At 45.4% G+C, this 12,658-nt stretch overlaps 1 pseudogene; it reads left to right on the top strand.

Annotated features, from left to right (window-relative positions):
* Window positions 1-12,047, top strand: part of LOC140194831 (probable G-protein coupled receptor 139) — a 51,467-nt pseudogene extending 39,420 nt beyond the window's left edge.
* The last annotated feature ends 611 nt before the right edge of the window (window positions 12,048-12,658 follow it).

The following is a 12,658-nucleotide window of genomic DNA, read 5'->3' on the forward strand; positions in this document are numbered from 1 at the left end:
ACCTATTCTCATAAGGCATGCTCCCCAATCCAGGCAACATCCTTGCAAATCTCCTCTGCATCCTTTCTATGGTTTCCAGATTCTTCCTGTAGTGAGGCGACTAGAACTGAGCACAGTACTCCAAGTGGGGTCTGACCAGGGTCCTATATAGCTGCAACATTACCTCTCGGCTCCTAAACTCAATCCCACGGTTGATGAAGGCCAATGCGCCGTATGGAATGGATTCTCAATATTCCGGGATTTCAGTGCTTTAAAAGGATAGAGAGGGGGGAAAGGGGGAGGAGGGGTGGCATTACTGGTCAGGGATACTATTACAGCTACAGAAAGGGTAGATAATGTAGCAGGATCCTCTTTTGAGTCAGTAAGGGTGGATGTCAGGAACAGGAAGGGAGCAGTTACTCTACTGGGGGTATTCGATAGGCCCCCTGGGAGCAGCAGAGATACAGAGGAGCAGATTGGGAGGCAGATTTTGGAAAGGTGGAAAAATAACTGAGTTGTTATCATGGGTGACTTTAACTTCCCTAACATTGATTGGCACTGATTAGTTCTAAGGGTTTAGATGGGGCAGAGTTTGTTAAGTATGTCCAGGACGGATTCCTGTCACAGTATGTGGACAGGCCGACTAGGGGGAATGCCATACTAGATCTAGTACTAGGTAATGAACCGGGTCAGGCCACAGATCTCTCAGTGGGTGAGTATCTGGGGAACAGTGACCACCGCTCCCTGACCTTTAGTATTATCATGGAAAAGGATAGAATCAGAGAGGACAGGAAAATTTTAAATTGGGGAAGGGCAAATTATGAGGCTATAAGGTTAGAATATGCAGGTGTGAAATAGGATGATGTTTTTGCAGGGAAATGTACTATGGATATATGGTAGATGTTTAGAGATCTCCTGCAGGATGTTAGGGATAAATTTGTCCCGGTGAGGAAGATAAAGAATGGCAGGGTGAAGGAATCATGGGTGACAAGTGTGGAAAACCTAGTCAGGTGGAAGAAGGCAGCATACATGAGGTTTAGGAAGCAAGGATCAGATGGGTCTATTGAGGAATATAGGGAAGCAAGAAAGGAGCTTAAGAAGGGGCTGAGAAGAGCAAGAAAGGGGCATGAGAAGGCCTTGGCGAGTAGGGTAAAGGAAAACCCCAAGGTATTCTTCAATTATTTGAAGAAAAAAAGGATGACAGGAGTGAAGGTAGGACAGATTAAAGATAAAGGTGGGAATATGTGCCTGGAGGCTGTGGAAGTGAGCGAGATCCTCAATGAATACTTCTCTTCGGTATTCACCAACGATAGGGAACTTGATGATGGTGAGGACGATATGAGTGAGGTTGATGCTCTGGAGCATGTTGATGTTAAGGGAGAGGAGGTGTTGGAGTTGTTAAAATACATTAGGACGGATAAGTCCCCGGGGTCCAAAGGAATATTCCCCAGGCTGCTCCACAAGGTGAGGGAAGAGATTGCCGAGCCTCTGGCTAGGATCTTTATCTCCTCGTTGTCCACGGGAATTGTACCGGAGGATTGGAGGGAGGCGAATACTGTCCCCTTGTTCAAAAAAGTTAGTAAGGATAGTCCGGATAATTATAGACCAGTGAGCCTTACGTCTGTGGTGGGAAAGCTGTTGGAAAAGATTCTTAGAGATAGGATCTATGGGCATTTAGAAAATCATGGGCTGATCAGGGACAGTCAGCATGGCTTTGTGAAGGGAAGATCGTGTCTAACAGGCCTGATAGAGTTCTTTGAGGAGGTGACCAGGCATATAGATGAGCGTAGTGCAGTGGATGTGATCTATATGGATTTTAGTAAGACTTTTGACAAGGTTGCACACGTAGGCTTATCCAGAAAGTCAGAAGGCATGGGATACAGGGAAGTTTGTCCAGATATTACATATGACTTTGAGGGAAGTTAGTGTATAAACAACAGGGGCTCTCACAGAAATATTTCAAATGTCATTAGAAACGGGGATGGTGCCGGAGATTGACGTATTGCTCATGTGGCTCCATTGTTTAAAAAGGGTTCTAAGAGTAAACCTGGCAAATATCGGCCTGTGAGTTTGACGTCAGTGGTGGGTAAATTAATGGAAAGTATTCTTACAGATGGTATATATAATTATCTGGATAGACAGGGTCTGATTAGGAACAGTCAACATGGATTTGTGCGTGGAAGGTCATGTTTGACAAATCTTACTGAATTTTTTGATGATGGTACTAAGAAAGTTGGCGAGGGTAAAACGGTAGATGTTGTCTATATGGACTTCAGTAAGACCTTTGACAAGGTTCCACACGGAAGGTTAGTTAGGAAGGTTCAATTGTTAGTCATTAATATTGAAGTAGTAAAATGGATTCAGCAGTGGCTGGATGGGAGATGCCAGAGAGTAGTAGTGGATAACTGTGTGTCAGATTGGAGGACGGTGTGCAGTGGTGTGCCTCAGGGATCTGTATTGGGTCTAATGTTGTTTGTCATATATATTAATGATCTGGATGATGTGGTGGTAAATTGGATTAGTAAGTATGCAGATGATACTAAGATAGGTGGTGTTGTGGATGATGAGGTAGGTTTTCAAAACTTGCAGAGAGATTTAGGACAGTTAGAAGTGTGGGCTGAAAGATGGCAGATAGAGTTTAATGCTAAAAATGTGAGGTGTTACATTTTGGTAGAACTAATCAAAATAGGACATACATGGTAAATGGTAGGGCATTATAGAATGCTTTAGAACAGAGAGATCTAGGAATAGTGGTGCATAGTTCCCTGAAGATGGAATCTCATGTGGATTGGGTGGTGAAGAAAGCTTTTGCTTTGCTGGCCTTTATTAATCAGAGCATTGAGTATAGGAGTTGTATGTAATGAATGAATTTGTATAAGGCATTGGTAAGGCCAAATCTGGAGTATTGTGTACAGTTCTGGTCACAAAATTATCGGAAGGATGTCAATTAAATTGAGAGAGTACAGAGGAGGTTTACTAAAATGTTGCCTGCGTTTCATCTCCTAAACTACAGAGAAAGGTTGAACAAGTTAGGTCTTTATTCTGTGGAGCGTAGAAGGTTGAGGGGAGACTTGATAGAGGTGTTTAAAATTATGAGGGGGATTGATAGAGTTGACGTGGTTAGACATTTTCCATTGAGAGTGGGGAAGATTCATACAAGAGGGCATGGGTTGAGAATTAGAGGACAAAAGTTTAGGGGTTACATGAGGGGGAACTTCTTTACTCGGAGAGTGGTAGCTGCGTCGTATGAGCTTCCAGCAGAAGTGGTTGAGACAGGTTCTATGTTGTCGTTTAAAGTTAAATTGGATAGATATATGGACAGGAAAGGAATGGAAGGTTATGGGCTGCGTGCAGGTCGGTGGGAATAGGATAGGGTAAGAGTTCGACACGGACTAGAAGGGCCCAGATGGCCTGTTTCCGTGCTGTAATTGTTACATGGTTATATGGTTATATGGGTGGATTCAGAATTGGCTTGCCTGTAGAAAGCAGAGGGTCCTGGTAGAGGGAGTATGTTCAGATTGGAGGATTGTGACTAGTGGTGTCTCACAAGGATCTGTTCTGGGACCTCTACTTTTCGTGATTTTTATTAACTACCTGGATGTGGGGGTAGAAGGGTGAGTTGGCAAGTTTGTAGACGACACAAAGGTTTGGTGGTGTTGTAGATAGTGTAGAGGATTGTCGAAGATTGCAGAGAGATATTGAATAGATGCAGAAGTGGGCTGAGAAGTGGCAGATGGAGTTCAAACCGGAGAAGTGTGAGGTGGTACACTTTGGAGGGACAAACTCTAAGGCAGAGTACAAAGTAAATGGCAGGATACTTGGTAGTGTGGAGGAGCAGAGGGATCTCGGGTTCCATGTGCACAGATCCCTGGAAGTTGCCTCACAGGTAGATAGAGTAGTTAATAAAGCTTATGGGGTGTTAGCTTTCATAAGTCGAGGGATAGTGTTTAAGTGTCGCGATGTAATGATGCAGCTCTATAAAACTCTGGTTAGGCCACACTTGGAGTACTGTGTCCAGTTCTGGTCGCCTCACTATGGGAAGGATGTGGAAGCATTGGAAAGGGTACAGAGGAGATTTACCAGGATGCTGCCTGGTTTAGAGAGTATGCATTATGATCAGAGATTAAGGGAGCTTGGGCTTTACTCTTTGGAGAGAAGGAGGATGAGATGAGACATGATAGAGGTGTTCAAGATAAGAAGAAGAGTAGATAGAGTGGATCGCCATCACCTCTTCCCCAGGGCACCACTGCTCAATACAAGAGGAGATGGCTTTAAGGTAAGGGGTGTGAAGTTCAAGGGGGATATTAGAGGAAGGTTTTTTACTCAGAGAGTGTTTGGTGCGTGGAATGCACTGCCTGAGTCAGTGGTGGAGGCAGATATACTACTGAAACCTATGAGACTACTAGACAGGTATATGGAGGAATTTAAGTTGGGGGGTTAAATAGGAGGCTGGGTTTGAGGGTCGGCACAACATTGTCGACGAAGGGCTTGTGCTGTGCTGTACTGTTATACGTTCTATGTTCTATGTTCTATGTTCTATGTATGTTTTCTGAACGGCAGTCAACCTTCGCAGCAACTTTGAGTGTCCTGTTGACTCAGACCCACACACCTCTCTGGTCCTCCACACTGCATTGAGTCTTACCATTAATACTATACTCTGCCATTATATTTGACCTACCAGAATGAACTACCTCATACTTATCTCGGTTAATCTCCATCTGCCACTTCTCAGCCCAGTTTTGCATCCTATCAATGCTCCATTTTAACATCTGACAGCCCTCCAAACTTTCCACCACACCCCAACCTTTGTGTCATTAGCAAATTTACGAACCCACCCCTCCACTTCTTCATCCAGTCCATTTACAAAAATCACGAGGGGTAGGGGTCCCAGAACAGATCCCTGAGACACACCACTGGTGATCGACCTCCATTCAGAATGTAACCCGTGTACAGCCATTCTCTGCCTTCTGTGGGCAAGCCAGTCTGGATCCACAAAGCAATGTCCCATTGGACCCCATGCCTCCTTACTATCTCAATAAGCCTTGCATGAAGTGCCTTGCCAAATGCCTTGTTGAAATCCATACACACTATACCTACTACTTCTCCCCATTACTATTTCTCCAGCATCACTTGGAATAGTCTGCGGTCCGCTTTCGCCTCTCTCTTATCCATTTTGAATCCAGAAAAGCATTTGAAATCTTCATTGATATTATGGCTTTCTTTGAGCACGTATTTCATTTCCTTCTCTCTTACAACTTGCTTGATTCGTTGCCCGATGTGGTGATCGATCTTGCGCTTTCTGTCTGGGCTGATGGTGCCTGTAACGTACTTGGCCTCGGGGCGGACAAGCCGGGCTCGTGCTGACGGGAATGTAATTTTCTCCATAGTTTCCCGCAAAGACGCAATGCAGGAAGTGGGCTCGTTGCTGGAAAGCAAGGGTAAGTGGAAGTGGATCGTTGTGTCTGCGAACGAAATGATAAATGAATCAGAGGCCCTGCTGTATTGCGTGAGTGTGCGTGCTGTCGGGAGCGCTGCGGCAATGCCAGGGAGTCTTTTCTCTTAAAGCAACGTCAGTGAAGCACCTGGTGAAGGGCCTTCCGAAAATCCAGGAAAACAACTATGGACTATCCACCGTCCATCCTACATCTGATTTCCTCAAAAAATCTTGCAGGATTTTCAGGTGAAACTTCCCCTTTTGGAAACCATGCTGTCTTTGGCATGTTTTATCACGTGATTCCAAGTAGACCGAAAGTTCCCTATTAACAATGGAATCCAGCATCTTCCCAACCACTGAAGTCAGGCTAACCACTGAAGTCAGGCACCTTGCCTCCCTCCATTGTTAGAAGGGAGGAATTAATCTGATTTGACAGGGAAATCGGAAACTCCGTGTTAAGGCAGTGGATGTGGCAGATGGGACACAGGCAGCGGCAGGCTGTAGTGAGACTGTGAGGAAGCACGGGCAAATGACAGGGCAAAATTGCCGTCAGTGCGATGATTTGCAGAGCAACAGCAGGATAAAACCGAAAAGGGTGACAAATACGAAACTAAAGGCGATATATTTGAATGCGCGTAGATTGCAAAATACTTTAACGATCTTGTAGCGAACTCAGAGGTGGCAGATATGAAGTTGTGGGCATCATCGACTCCTGCTTAAGAGACCCACCGTCATTGCGAGGTTTGTCGATTGCTTTCTATTGCTCTCCCTGCGAAATATTCCTCACACAACTGAACCGACGCCCTTGGGTACAGTTTGTATTCGATTGCCAGTGCATTCACCCTCAACAAACTATTTATTATTAAACACATCATACTCACGGTAAGTGTTCTTCAGACGTGGACCCTCTCCATCCTCTCATCTAAAGATGGCACTTCACCCGAAGTGTTGTGAAACTCCACGTTCTGCCCAGTACATCAGACAAACCAATCTTCCGTCCTTGGACTCACTTTACAACGCACGCTGTCGGAACAGTGTTGCCCGGATAATCAAGGACACGATCCACCCAGCCAACATACTTTTCGTCCCTCTTCCCTCCGGGAGAAGGTTCAGGAGCTTGAAGACTCGTGCGGCCAGATTTGGGAACAACTTTCCAACTGTGATAAGACTGCTGAACGGATCCTGACCCGGATCTGGGCCGTACCCTCCAAATTTCGGGACCTGCCTCTCGGTTTCTTTGCACTACCTTACTTTCCCTTTTCTATTTTCTATTTATGATTTATAATTTGAATTTTTAATATTTACTATAATTTGTACTCCAGGGAGGGGCGCAGAATCAAATATCGCCGTGATGATTGTATGCTCTAGTATCAATTGTTTGGCGACAATAAAGTAAAGTATAAAGTATAAGTATCAGTATCACTTCAAATACAACCTCGCTGACGTATTCCTTACATAGAACAGAGAACAGAGAAAATTGCAACAGTACAGAGCCTTCACCGAAGATGTTTTATTGACACTTTGACTTACTCGAATCAGACTACGATTTCCCTTACATAGCTATCCATTTTCCGCCTCCCAAGTGCCTATGTAAGAATTTCTCAAATGTCATTAATATATCTGCCACTACCAACACCTTGTCAGTGACTACAACTCACTCACCACTCCATATAAAAAAGGAAGGTGTCTGTCATACCCCTAAACGTTCCTCCACACCTTTAAATTAGACATCTTACAGTAGCCATTTCAGCTCTGCGTAGACGTCTATTGCTAACCACTCAAGCCTGCTTCATTCCATTTCTAAACCTGTTTTCAGTTGGTATGAAGAGAAAAGGCATAATTAGCTCAACCTAACTTCATTCTTCAATTATGTGAAGAAAAAAAGGATGACAGGAGTGAAGGTAGGACCGATTAGAGATAAAGGTGGGAAGCTGTGCCTGGAGGCTGTGGAAGTGAGCGAGGTCCTCAATGAATACTTCTCTTCGGTATTCACCAATGAGAGGGAACTTGATGATGGTGAGGACAATATGAGTGAGGTTGATGTTCTGGAGCATGTTGATATTAAGGGAGAGGAGGTGTTGGAGTTGTTAAAATACATTAGGACGGATAAGTCCCCGGGGCCTGACGGAATATACCCCAGGCTGCTCCACGAGGCGAGGGAAGAGATTGCTGAGCCTCTGGCTAGGATCTGTATGTCCTCGTTGTCCACGGGAATGGTACCGGAGGATTGGAGGGAGGCGAATGTTGTCTCCTTGTTCAAAAAAGGTAGTAGGGATAGTCCGTGTAATTATAGACCAGTGACCCTTACGTCTGTGTGGGAAAACTGTTGGAAAAGGTTCTTAGAGATAGTATCTATGGACATTTAGAAAATCATGGTCAGATCAGGGACAGTCAGCATGGCTTTGTGAAGGGCAGATTGTGTCTAACAAGCCTGGAGGGAGATCAGTGGGGAGGGATGGGGACGACGACGAATGGACAAGGGAGTCGCGTCGGGAGCAATCGCTGCGGAAAGCATCCTCCAACTGGATCCCACCACTAAGCACATCTTTCCCTTCCACCCGCTCTCTGCTTTCCGCAGGGATCTCTCCCTACGCGACTCCCTTGTCCATTCGCATTTTGAAACCTGCAGAAAAGTATCTTGGTATAACTGATGCTATGTGGGAAGCTTTAAATGAAGCTCTGATGCGTGCTCTGTCTGTATCCCAGTCGACATTATGCGATTAATATGAGTGAAGCCTGATTTCCAATGGTCCTTACCCTAAAAAAATTATATCTGAGTTGTGACATCCTCCCGATGTCATATGTATTCAGGAATCCTGGTTCTCACCAAGAAATTCAATATTCATAATAATTCTGATACAGCTAGAGAATTAGCCTTAGTTTCGAACATATTGGCTGTCGTGAGTATGTTGGACGTTATGAGTGATGAGATATTGGGGAGTGACATTTTCCTGTCTTCATAACTGTTGTTTAGATTTATATTAGGGACAAGAGGCCACTTTGAGGACGTGATTTTTTTTTGTTGAAGCAAATTGGGAGCATTTTAAAGTTTTATGTGATGAACGTCGGTCCGGGCTGAATTATGAGTCTGATGTCGATTTTTGCCAAGAAATGTAATGTCGCATTTTAAATCCCACTGTATTGGAGGTGATTGCAATTAAAAGTGCATTCATGGGAGAAGGACTGCAGCATGGTCGACTGAAGAGTGCACGGAATCAATTAGGGAGGGAAATGAAGAGTTTAGGCAAGTTAGGAAGTATCTGCCTCCGAGTGACCTTATCAAAAATAAAAAGGCTGCAGGTTGTGGTGAGGAAAGAGTTGAAGATTGCGAAATGCCTTTACTGGATATTATTTTGGAAGGGATATTAAACTTAGAGATGTTTGGGGAATGATTAAAGGAAATATGAGGTGGGATTAGTAATGATCCTGATATTTCAGTGTTGATTGATGAGGGTAAAATGATTGCTACTCAAACAGTGCAGGGTGAGTTACAGCCTGGGTCATTTGTTGCGATTCATAAAGAAGATAATTTAAGTGAAGATATTAAAATGTAGGGATAAGGTTCTCAGTGAGAACACTGATGTGTTGGAAGTCAGGTGTAGCAATGATAGTATCAGGGATGTTGAGTTATCTATGTGTGAATTGAAGAGGGCTATTATTAATTGCTCCAAAGGTAGTCATAGCCGAAGGCTGGTAGTGGGGACGAGCTCCCACTGCCAAACAAAAGCTTTTCATGGCGTCCATCTCAATCAGCCTCTGACAACCAAGTCCAACTCCTGGCCTTCACGTGTGGCAGAGTTCTTATGCCCGGTGGAGCTGTTCTCACTGACAGGAGAAGGGCCGAAGGCGGGCCACTGGCGCCTTAAAACCAGTTGCTCCGCGCAGATGGGGCTCGTTGACCACGGATGGTAGCTCAGCTACCAGAGGGAAAACTCCAATTTCAAACGTCCGCTGCCTTGCGGCTATACCCGCTCACGGGAAAGGCTTTGAGAGTAAACCCCGAGGAAACACCCAGAGTCGGAGTCCGGAAGCCGGCTGACTGCTGTACCCAGCAACCGGAACGGCAACTCCTGCGATGCTGCTGGCACCAAATGTGTATCGACTTTCGTCGTTTCTTTCGACCTGCCATCAGCCTGGAGAGGGGGTTCCACTGCATGGGTAACAGACGGATCTCCATATCAACTCTATCCTGGCTTGCACCCTGGGGAGGCCACTCTTGAGTGACTGCCAGGGACGCAGTGCCCATGGTCGACCACGACCGTCGGAGGCCACACGCACTTATTAATTCAGGTGGGAAGTCTCCAGGAAATGTAAACATATGACTAGACATCAGAATGCCAACAATCTTGAGCTAATATTAATATTTGTTATTAATATTTCGATGTTAGACAATCCTCCTTCCTCGTGAAAAAATGGAAAATGGCAATAGTAGCGAAATAAATTTGAATGAGTACAGAGAAAATTTTACAGTAAGTTTGCTGGGCCTTGAGGTTCGAAAAGTGATAGGGCATTTCATTGAGTTATACAGAGTGATGAGTGTTATACAGGTAGGGCAAATGCAGACAGTTGTGCGTTTGTGTAAGTCTCGTCCTGCAGATAAAAATAAAACGACAGCTGTCTGCTAGATGGTCATGACACTGTAACACACAAATAATCACAGAGACAGATAAAAGAAAACACACGCGCCCATACGCAAACACACACACACACACACACACACACACACACACACACACAACTAAACTTTCTAATCCGCCTCGGCAGCTCTCCGTAAATGACCTAATTTACTTCAATATTCTGTGTCGGCGAATGGTTCCTTTGAAGTGCATATTTACATTGGAAGCACATTTAATCGGTGGGTCGCCTTGAAGGTTCAGTCACCTTTGTTTGGACAATTTAAGTCTCACAAATGTTCTAAAAGTAATTCACGCAATTACTTACAATCTGTTGCCGTGGGGATTGCACTTGACTGACGTAATTAGTGCGTAAATAATTTACAACTCTCTATTTTTAAATCTGTTGAAAGCTGTCCCTCTGGAGTCGATAAAGGATATTAAAATCCCCAGGCATGTGCTGCCTCAACATTTCATTCCGAGAGATCGTCTGTAGCACAGGGGGACAAATCACTGTACAGAGAAAATGCCTGCAATGTGGGATAGGTACAGGACTGTGGAGAAAATATTGTACGTGTCCATTGCCGTCATTGGAGTTCCTGGTGAGTGAGCAGAGCAGTTCACGCTTGTTATTTCTGTCTGAACCGCTGTGAATCTGTTTATTACCATTTTACACGCTGACATCTTTCTGATCATTGCACAAATATCCATCAGTGATATCGATCCTGTCAATTCAACTTTCTGATTTTTCAGAGTAAGTGACAGACCAGACTGAAACTCTGTCTCTTCTCTGACTCATGGTGACAGGGAAGGGGTTCGGACGTTGCTCTTGCTTTTAATGACACCATATCCAGAGCCGTTCCAGTGCTGCTCTCCGGGAGGGTGAGACTGGGCGCCTTTTGATGGGACTCTGTCCAAATTTGCCACAATGCTGGGTACAGGTAGCTCTCCGACAGACAGCTCTCAGACATTGTAACCCGTGTCTGATTTCCACCTTTTAAAGACTCTAGTCACTGATCTTTAGCTGAATCTCGATCCCGTGTTACTTCCGGAGAATATGCTCAGGGTAATGTTCTCTTCCTTCTCTCACTCATACACTCACTCTCTCTCCAGTGAATTTAATGGTGATTGTGATCCTGTCCCGGGGAAAGTGCGGCCTCTCTACCTGCACCACTCGCTACCTGGTTGCCATGGCAATGGGGGATCTACTATCCATTCTCACCGAGGTCATTTTGACTCATGTCAAGAATCTTTACTTCCCGTGGAGTTTTCTGGAGATCACCCCAGTGTGCAGTGTTACTGCTGTACTGATGTGCACAGTCACAGACTGTTCTGTCTGGTTCACCGTCACGTTCACCTTCGATCGGTTTGTCGCCATTTGCTGCCAGAAGCTGAACACAAAATATTGCACCGCGAAAACTGCGGCCGTGGTTCTAACAACAACCTGCGTTCTGTTCTTTCTGAAAAACATGCCCCGATACTTCATATGGGAATCTCTGTTCATAATTGATAATGTACCGTGGTTCTGTAAATTGAGGGACAATGTTTTCACTGACCCCGGGTGGGTGGGATATGACTGGCTCGATACGGTTTTAACTCCGTTCCTCCCTTTCGCTGGGATCCTGCTGCTCAACGCTCTGACAGTCAGGCACATTTTAGTGGCCAGTCGGGTCCGTAAGGGGCTGAGGGGTCAGAGCAAGGGGGAGAACCGCAGTGACCCGGAGATGGAGAGCAGGAGGAGGTCTATGGTTTTACTCTTCAGCCTCTCCGGCAGCTTCATCCTCCTGTGGATGACTTACGTTATAAATTTTGTATATTATCAGGTCTCGGGAAAAGGATTAGATTTCAATGATTCTGAATGGATCCTTTACTACGTTGGGTATTTGCTGAGGAGTTTCAGCTGCTGCACGAACACCTTTATTTACGCGGTTACACAGTCGAAATTCAGGGAGCACGTGATCAATGCCGTGAAATATCCGGTCACCTCGTTGTTTCAGTTCATTAATAAATACACGTCCTGAGAACAAGCCAGAGGCGGCGAAATGTCTCCATTCCGAGTTCCAGCATATCAACTTCACCCTCAGTTATAATTCCCGGGCGGGTTGTCTCATCGACCGATGACTTTAAGGTAGTGTGTGTGTGTGTGTGTGTGTGTGTGTGTGTGTGTGTGTGTGTGTGTGAATGCGTTTAGGGGGCTGGTTAGGTTTTGGCAACAAACCATCGTCCTGACGACCCTGTATCCCTGTGGCCCAACCAGAAGTCAGTCAAAGAACTACACCGGAATGCCGACCACCCACTGGTCTGTGAATATGCCAATCTTTTCCCAGTCACCCCCATCAACTTCTGTCTGACCTCGTCGAGCTGTTCAGGCAATACACTGGTGAACGCAGCAGGCCAGGCAGCATCTCTAGGAAGAGGTACGGTTGACGTTTCAGGCCGAGACCCTTCGTCAGGACTAACTGAAGGAAGAGCAAGTAAGAGATTTGAAAGTGGGAGGGGGAGGGGGAGATCCAAACTGTTAGGAGAAGACAGGAAGGGGAGGGATGGAGCCAAGAGCGGACAGGTGATTGGCAAAAGGGATATGAGAGGATCATGGGACAGGAGCTCCAGGGAGAAGGAAAAGGGGGAGGGG

The sequence above is a fragment of the Mobula birostris genome, chromosome 3 (genome assembly GCF_030028105.1).
Source record: "Mobula birostris isolate sMobBir1 chromosome 3, sMobBir1.hap1, whole genome shotgun sequence".
NCBI lineage: Eukaryota > Metazoa > Chordata > Chondrichthyes > Myliobatiformes > Myliobatidae > Mobula > Mobula birostris.